A 9,852-nucleotide genomic window follows, 5' to 3' on the forward strand; every position below is an offset into this window, starting at 1 on the left:
ACTTGACGTTGCAAACAATTATAACCGTATCTTCTCACCTTCATCTCTCCATATTTTTCATCCAGTTCGTTTAAAGTGTAATCGGTTTCGCGGTCGCCATTAGCGTTAATGATAATATCACCAGTAATTCCTGAAAGAAACATATTTAATAAGAAAGTTTATCGAGCTAAAAAGATTACAATTTAACGGTAATTTGAACACGTTGTGTTTTTCTTCTAATTTAGTCTGATTTATTAGTTTGCTTCTTGTTAAATGAAAATTTAAACAATGTGCTACTGCTTATCACAGAGAATCGAACTTTAAATGCTGGAGCTAAAGTAATTATAACAAAATATTTTTGATTTGGTTTAAAATCGTTTTCATTAAGGAAGAGTTTTTTTTTAAAATAAATCATCATTAGCCAGGTGAATGATTTTTATTTCAGAATTAGAATAATGTTTGTTTGTTTTTCGAATTTTGTGTAAAGCTACTCAAGGGCTATCTGCGCTAGTCGTCCCTAATTTAGCAGTGTAAGACTAGAGGGAAGACAGCTAGTCATCACCACCCACCGCCAACTCTTGGGCTAGTCTTTTACCAACAAACAGTGGTATTGACCGTCACATTATAACGCCCCCACGTCTATAAAGACAAGCATGTATGGTATAACGGGGATTCGAATTCGCGACCTCCAGATTACGAGTCGAACGCCATGACCCACCTGGCCATGCTGGGCCATTCATATGATGCAAGTTTTGGTTTTTTAAACGAACGCGATTAAAACAAAAAAAATTAATTTTGTATAAATATAAATTTGCTCACAAGCATTAAGGTTACATGTAATCTTTGCTAAAGGTTTGTAACTTGATTATTGAAAAGGGGTTAAAATGAAAATGAAAATTAAATTGCTCAATTCTTTAAAATAATCCGAATTACTATGTTTAAGTAATGAACGAGTGTAAGAATATCTCCATACCTAATATGGAATTTTAAAAAGTTGATCTGGTTTATTAGAGTTCTAGCTGGAGTGCTCGTCTTCTATATGAAGGTTATGTAAATTCGTGGTTAATAAAAGGTTAGCTAACGAAATGAAAACTTACTTCCCTTATACGTAATTGTAAAAACACAAAACTTTCATACATATAACAAAACACAAACAATGAAAACGAAAGTTCGCACGAAGGAAATGAACATTCATACCAAATTTGGTAAAGGAAATGAACATTCATACCAAATTTGGTAAAGGAAATGAACATTCATACCAAATTTGGTAAAGGAAATGAACATTCATACCAAATTTGGTAAAGATCCTTCAAAGTGAGCAAAGTACTGGTAAAAAACACGAAACTGCCCATAAAAACCGCAAAACACAAGAGAAAATACTGAAAATGTGTACGTATCCTTGCATGGTCCTGATGAAACTCCACAATAATGGCGACGTAAAGATCCATTTACACCTTGCGAAGAAGTTACACAGACAAACAAAACCAGTACTATTATACATGTACACATAATAACCGTTTTAGTGAGGATCCGGCATAGCCAGGTGGTTAGAGCTCTCGACTCGTAATCCGAGGGTCGCAGATTCGAATCCTTGTCATACCAAACATGTTCGCTCTTTCAGCTGGGGGAACGTTATGATGTGACGATAAATCCCACTACTTGTTGGTAACAGAGTAGTCCAAGAGTTGGAGGTGAGTGGTCATGACTAGCTGTCTTCCCTCTAGTCTTACACTGCTAAATTAAGGACGGCTAGTGCAGGTTGTCCTCGAGCAGCTTTGCGCGAAATTCAAAACCAAATAAACTGTTCTAATTCAAATTTCTTACATTTAAGTTTTTTTACTTAGATGATAAAATATAGAACTGTATTTATCCTGAAGTACTTGGGAGTACCTCCGTTAAACACAAATCATAAAAACTCTACGTTCTCCGGACACTATTTGTCATCCATTTAAACATTAGTGCGAACGTTTCGACGAAGTTTTAAGAGAGATTCCGCATCCCAAATCATAAATTTTCTAACTTCTAAATCAATCCGTTATACCAGAAACTCGAGACCATAAAATATTTTGGGTTACAATATTCTTATAACTGAAGAAATTCCGACAAAGTTTGACCTAAAAATTCGAGACCTTATTCTCTTGTGTTACATAAAACACATTTGGTGTTTATTGTCCTTTTAATTTGTACAGGCGTATATTTTATATAGATTTAAAATTTTTCAAATTTTTCACACATACGTGTTAAAAGTTGAACAATACGAAAACTTATTAATGTTTACTGCTAACTCGTTAGTACTCTAATTATCCATTGTCGCATATCAATCTGCTTAGACATTGAACTTAAAAGATGTTAGTGTTGGACTACATGATTTAATGGCGTACGGTACAATACTTTATTAACTGTATAGAGGTTTGACAGCATCTGGAGGCGATGTCCACCATATTTTTATCCATTGAATGATTATGACATGAATGAAACACATGCTCTGGGAGAGACGACATCTTTTGTCGAAATTTTCAGTGTCGTAAGGGCATCACCAGGTTGTGTTGATATTTGTTCTTCTGTCAGAATATATATCTCGATAGTAAGAGGGAAATGATTCCTTTCTTCTTCCTGTACTTGTCTTTGACTTATGTTATAAGAGAATACTGATTATTTTTGTTTTTGTATTTACAGTATGTTGAATTTCTTTTCTACAACCCAGACGTAATCAGAAGTTAAAGTCGTAATTCAGGATATCATTTTCTGCCGTTCATCCTACTGTCTGGTATTCTTACCTGTAGGATAATCAGTATATCTTGGAGTAACACACCTACATAAACGTTATTTGCATTGCGACCGCCCCCCGCTAGTACAGCGGTATGTTTACGGATTTACAACAGTAAAATCAAGGGTTCGATTACCATCGGTCGGCTGAGCAGATAATCCCATGTAACTTTGCTATAAGAAAAAAAAAACGTAGCTACTTTATAAGAAATAAATTCAGAGCCCCAAATATATTTATTTTAGATGTAAAAAGGGTGTGATAGTCTACTCGCAGCTGTATCTCATTATTGTGTAGTGAGCAATAACTAAATGAAAAGACCGCTTCTTTCGTCTACGGTCCTTCAATGGTGTGTCTGCAGACTAATACCGCTAGAAAACAGATTTCAATACCCGTGGTTAGCAGAGGACTATGTCACGTGTAAACAAATTAACCATCCTAACAACACGAGTTGTCCTGTTCCGCAAATTCTTAATAGCTAATGACGGAAGGTCTCTCTAGAGAACCTTATATTCATTTTTTAAACTCAAGTTTGAACAATTAAACCTCCCTAACCCGTATGGCAGGGCTTGGCAGCTCTTAATCGCAATCTGCAGGTTGCGAGTTCTAAATCGCACCGTTGAACACGTTCATCCTTTAACTGTGGTACATTATATGTGACGGTCTTATCCAGTTGTCTTTTCTCTACCCCACCACTTCTCGACAGCTTTGCAGCGTCAGCGGGGGGTGTCGCGACAAGACAGTCACAACTAAACTTATTTTTGTTCAGGTTTGAAAACTTTGAGAATCGACCCGTGAACGTGTCGGTTGCTATGTTGTTTTGGGTGCTGTTTAGAGTTGCATAAATATTTATCTCTCTCAAAATGGTGTTGTATAGGGAAAATGTTTGGGAGAACTATCTTATAGGACCTACTCTAACGTCCAATATAAAAAAAAAACAAACTTCAACATCTCGAAAAAATGGGTTGTTCCATAACTTCCTGTCGATAAAAGATTCATCTCTACAGCATATAATGTCAAATATAAAATGAACTATCTTACCTCCACGAAATGTATTGTTCCACATCTTCCTGATGATGGAAGGCCCATCTGAAGGATCATCCCCGTCAGCCAATGTTCGGTTTAAAGCCCACGCGTACATTAAGACACAGTCATGGAAACCAGCGACAACAAAATTAACCTGGAAAAAATTATATATGCTTCAGTGATAAATTAATAAAAGTTATTCGTTTATGTATGCCTTATATATATGTATTGAAATGTTATCAAAAATATGAGTAATTACCATTTACATATTATTATAAAAGAACTATTAAGTACAATAGATGTGGTAATACCACCGGAATCGAAATATTATCATTAATAATTTAAACACATATAAAGTAAATTGTTAACCTCTTTTTAGATTAATATGACTACATCGACAAATTATAGAGGGCGTCCTTCTTTCTTTCAATGGAATAACAAAAAACACTTCGATAGATTACACTATGTAACAAAATTTTCACTTTTTCCTGTTCCTGGGCAGAAAGTGTTGTTTCCCAATTACTTATGCCTAACGTAAATGGAAAAGACCTATTTTCTCTTCAAACTTTGCTTTTGTGTCCTGGGAGCGTATATAACGAAAACATGATGGGAGACTATATTTGGGGGTTGATACGTGAAAGTGATTTACATTACAGTCGCAAATCTCGAAAAACTACTCACTTCTAAACATTTTTGTTCATTTTTGTATAACTTTAGTGTAAATATATGTAAATCTTGATTCATATGTTGTTTTATTCAGACCTTATATAAATGAAAAATGATCAAATTTGCCCGTATTTTGCATAGAAAATAGGTTAATTTCTAAATTTCGTTATCCAGGTGACAAACGTAAAGTTTGAAGGAAATAATGGCCATTTTCTGTACTTTTACAACATAAGCAATTAAGAAATAACACATACTATCTGGGAACAAAATTTGTGTTACATTGTGTTTTCCTTAAGTTTATCATTTATATTTTCGAAGCTTAGAAATCTTTACATTTCCAGTTATAAGAAATAACCAGAGTAATTTATAGGAATCTTGCCAGAATATTCTTACACTTTACAACTCCCGCCTCCCCCAAAAGGCTTGTTTGGCTTTTTGAGGTGATTTTGTAATTAGTACCTATGAAGCATTGTAAACTATTTCATGTAATCTTGTCGTGTTTTATTACTAACAAATATTCAAACTACCTAGCAGCTTAGCCTAACCCAAACGTCCCAAACATGTTCCCCCTTTCAGTTGTGGAAACATTAAAATGTTACGGTCAATCCTATTACCCTTTGGTAAAAGAGTAGCTCAAGAGTTGGCGGTGGGTGGTGATGACTCACGAGTAGCTTTACGCGAAATTCAAAACAAACCAAATCTAGCAGGTGCAGTGCGGTTAAAGGTAATTGAATGGAAGCTCTAGAAATTATAGAAAAATGTGGATGTTTTCTATCAAGATTCCTTTATAACTGAGTTTAAAGCCCTTGAGCCCCAGCAGAGGGGTCTTAACAAAAAAAAACCTATTCTGTGCGGTATTATTGCAATAATTATAGTTAAATTACTTCAAAGTAGCATGTATTATGTATTTTGTAGTGTGTTTTAACACTTGTAATTTTTGTTTCATGTTGTTGCTATAACCTCTTATGGAATTTTTACAAAACTGAGATAAAAATTGATTCATTAGAAAATATGTATTTGTTGTTTGTTTTTATATCTATCTGGTTGTTTGGGTTAGAGCTGAAACAGTTTGTAACCATGATTTTCGGTAGATCATGGTACGCGTTTATTGTATTTTGTTTGAAAATGGTTGACTTTATTATACATAAAGTCTGAAACTGAAAACCTACATCAGGGTAACAGCTTGAGTGCTTTAAAATCCGTCACATTAAGTTACACAATAATCACATGTAAAAACCTGTCAAATTTTTAATATTTTAGAATTTTTTTTGATAAAAACAAAACAGCCTTCAACTAGTTTTATTGCCAAAATTGTGCAACTTGTATTAGTTTTAATACGTCCAACATCTTCAGGTAAGTGTTCAGATGAAAGATTAAAAGTTTGCCCTATTTTATCTGATTTTGAGTATCAGACTTGTGAAGGTGTTTGTTTATTTTGAATTTCGCATAAAGCTACTCGAGGGCTATCTGTGCTAGCCGTCCCTAATTTAGCAGTATAAGACTAGAGGGAAGGCAGCTAGTCATCACCACCCACCGCCAACTTTTCGGCTACTCCTTTACCATCGAATAGTGGGATTGACCGTCACATTATAACGCCCCCACGGCTGATAGGGCGAGCATGTTTTTGGTGCGAGCGGGATTCGAACCCGCGCCCTTCAGATTACGAGACGCACGCCTTAACACGCTTGACCATGCCGGGCCGAATAGTGGGATTGACTGTCACATTATAACGCCCCCACGGTTGAAAGGGCGAGCATGTTTTTGGTGCGAGCGGGTTTAACCCGCGACTCTAAGATTACGAGCTGTGAAGGTGATTCACGTGCTTTTAAACATACTAAAACCGTCTGAATCTCTGGCCGAATGAAACGGCCTTCTATGATTATCTCTGAATGGCCATAAACAGTTTGGTTGCAGCTCTCACAACTAAGTAATAATATGTTACGTTTCCCAAATCAAAATTTTACTGACGTAAAGTTATCCTGCGATACTGGTTTGTCACAATTACTGATAACATTACTCTGGTATGTGTTACGGAAAACAACTTCTGAATTCGTATGTGCTGTTGTGTGCATGGTATAAATTTCTGCAGGCAAAATAACATTGAATTCAATGTCTAGTCTGGAATCTCGTGATGATTTAGAGGAAACAAAGTTTCTGAATATTCAGGGTAGTATTTGCATAATAAATAAGGAATAGATACTTTCAGTTTATCTGACTTTAATGAATACTCAGGGATAGGTGTACTAAACACTATAAATAACATAACTGAAATTTTAGAAAATACTTGAATGGGTAATGAAGGAAATGTATTTTTAATGCATAACGTTTCGACAAGATTATATCATTATCAACCAAAACAACTCCGTGTTAAATCAAGAGAAGAAAAATATACGTATCAAAAAATTGGAAAAACGGAGAAAACTACAACAGCCTATTATTGTTACCAGCATATCAGATCAACCACTAAATGACGCTGCATTACAATCTCTGAGCAAAGGCCTCAACTTCGTCGTCAACCATAAGACAGTTTCTTATAAACATAATGAAATTTTTTGTGATTATTTTAATAGAGTTTTCAACCAGTTCCTGCCTACCACGTAATTCAATTATAAATGTGACCAGTTTAGTGCAACTTCCCAGAAATTTCTTGATGCCTTCATGTCCAATTTATCAGTTTCCTACCGATTACTGGGCCCGGGATGACCTAGCGTGTTAAGGCGTTCGACTCGTAATCCGAGGGTCGCGGGTTTGAATCCCTCTCGCACGAAACATGCTCGCCCTTTTCCGCCGTCGAGGCGTTATAATGTGACGGTCAATTCAACTATTCGTTGATAAAAGAGTATCCCAAGAGTTGGCGGTGGGTAGAGATGACTACTTCCTTCCCTCTAGTCTTACACTGCTAAATTAGGGACGGCTAGCGCAGATAGCCCTCGAGTAGCTTTGCGCGAAATTCAAAACAAAACTTACCGATTACTACTAGTTTATGTTCATTTATGATAAAGTTTTCTCCGTTATCCATCCAAACCGTCTCCAAAATTTTATTTTCTAAAAGTTGGTTACCTGTTATCAGACATAAAAATACCTGTAAAATCTGAGAATGGATTGAATATCAAATGCAGTGTACACATTGAAAAAACACTGTTCTCAATAACAATAAAGAAAAGACATCATAAACGGACATAGTTATTCCATATGAGAGGAAAAAACAACTTTTAAAGACTTGTCTAAAGTGTACAAGGAAGATATCTTAATATTTATATGAGCATTTATTTAAAAAAAGCAGGCTTATATGGCGTAGTAAACATACAGCCTAAGATTTTAGTTCTCGTATCGTTATTAAACGTTTTAGTCGTTATAAAGATGGGGAAACTGTTCATTTATTCTATATCAAGGTCTCAACCTAACTGTTAAAATCAATCCATCAACTCACAGCGTCATGAGAAAACTTCATTCCGAAATCTGTCCAAGACGTGTTGATGACCTCCTGAGCAAATGATTGGTATTCTTGTCCTTCCGGAGCTCTGATGGAGATTGAAAACAGGGAGTCATAGATCGCTCGAGCATCCTGGTTCAAAAATATAGAGTCACTGAAAATATCGAACTTCAAGAAAAACTATAAGGTTGTTGAATATTTAGGTTGTGTTCTGTATTATTGTTTTGCTTAATAGAAGACAAACATGACATGAAACGTTTTATTTATTTCAAACAGAATTGTTTTATGAATGTTAGTGTTTTTGAAAAAAAATATATATATAAACCTTGATAAAGTCTCGAGAGCGTAAATAATATGCAAATTACCACAGCATTAAGTCATAAAGAAATAAATACTTTCGAAGCTAGTAAAACTTTCCAATCTGACACAGAGCTTTACTAACTGAACCCTTCATACTAACAAACCACACATAAAATGTTTAAAACTGTATGACACGAATGATAAATAGGTTATGTTTTCAACGTTATGCTATGAAATCGTCACAACTTACTTGATTTCTTGTGTCTCCAAGTTGATACCAAGAAAAATTCCCAAACGATCTTTCGTTTTTGAATAACTCCACTGTCAAAAACGCAAATTCTCCATTACCCATTCCTAAATCGTGAGCGACTAACAAAATCTCCCGAACTGTCTCTCCATTTGCGGCAATGAAAAACACTGGAAAGACATGTACGTTTTAACGTGTAATAAAACAGATCAAAACATCGAACATTATTTAGAATGTTATTCGTTTGTTACCGTACATCTGTTACCGTACATCATTTTTTAAAAAAAAAAAAAAGATATTATTTATGGACTACGATTACAGAAAATGCAACTCAACTCACTGAGAAGTTAAAGAAATACTAAATCGATAGGTCAATAATAACAACCCGTCATGGCCAGGTGGTTGAAGCGCTCGACTCGCAATCTGAGGGTCGTGGATTCGAATCCTCGTCATACCAAACATGCTCGGCTTTTCGGCCGTGGTGGCATTATAAGATACAGTCAATCCCACTATTCGTTGGTAAAATGTAGCCCAAGTGTTGGTGGTGGATGGTAATGAGCTACCTTCTCTAGTATTATACTGCTAAATTATGGACGGTTAGAACAGCTAGCTCTCGTGTAGTTTTGCGCGAAATTCAAAACACACAAATAATCAACATTAAATGCATTGTCAGATAATTAATGGGACTATGTTTATTAATAACTTAGTGCAACTTACCAACTTCATTCCTCATAGAGTTATATTTGTTTAGTTCCCAATAATTGCAACTCGGTCGGACAACAGTAAGTTTTCAGAGTTAAAACGCTAAAATTGAGGGTTCCATTCCTCTCGATGGACATAACGAAAGCTTGATGTAACTTTTCTAAAAGAAGACACACACACTTCTCTACAGTTACTTCATTCTTCATGGAACTCTATTTACAACTAGTTTTTGTTTTGAATTTCGCGCAAAGCTACAAGAGAGCTATCTGCGCTAGCCATCCCTAATTTAGAAGTGTAAAACTAGAGAGAAGGCAGCTAGTCATCGACACTCACCCCCAAATCTTCGGCTACTTTTTTACCAACGAATAATGGGATTGACCGTAACATTATAACGCCCCCCACGGCTGAAAGAACGAGCAAGTTTGGTGCGACAAGAATTCGAACCCGCAACCCTAAGATTACGCGTCAATCGCCTTAACCACCTGGCCACTCCAGTTATAACTAGTAGTTTAGTTTCTCAACAATCACTGTTCTTCATAGAGTTATGTTGTGGTTAATAGTTCAATTTTCCAGCAACTACTCCATAATTCTTTATGAAGATTAATTTGTGACTCGTTTAATAGATCTTTCCACTAATGTCTATATTACGAACTTTGTGGAGACTCCCACCAATAATCTTTAACGCAACTGTTTTTGTGATTAACATAGTAGAACTAACCACAAACTGCTGTGTAA

General features: G+C 35.6%; 1 pseudogene; it reads right to left on the reverse strand.

Annotated features, from left to right (window-relative positions):
* Positions 1 to 9,148, reverse strand: part of LOC143224017 (atrial natriuretic peptide receptor 1-like) — a 36,565-nt pseudogene extending 27,417 nt beyond the window's left edge.
* Positions 9,149 to 9,852: the final 704 nt, after the last annotated feature.

Source organism: Tachypleus tridentatus, chromosome 8 (assembly GCF_004210375.1).
Source record: "Tachypleus tridentatus isolate NWPU-2018 chromosome 8, ASM421037v1, whole genome shotgun sequence".
NCBI classification, from domain to species: Eukaryota; Metazoa; Arthropoda; class Merostomata; order Xiphosura; family Limulidae; genus Tachypleus; species Tachypleus tridentatus.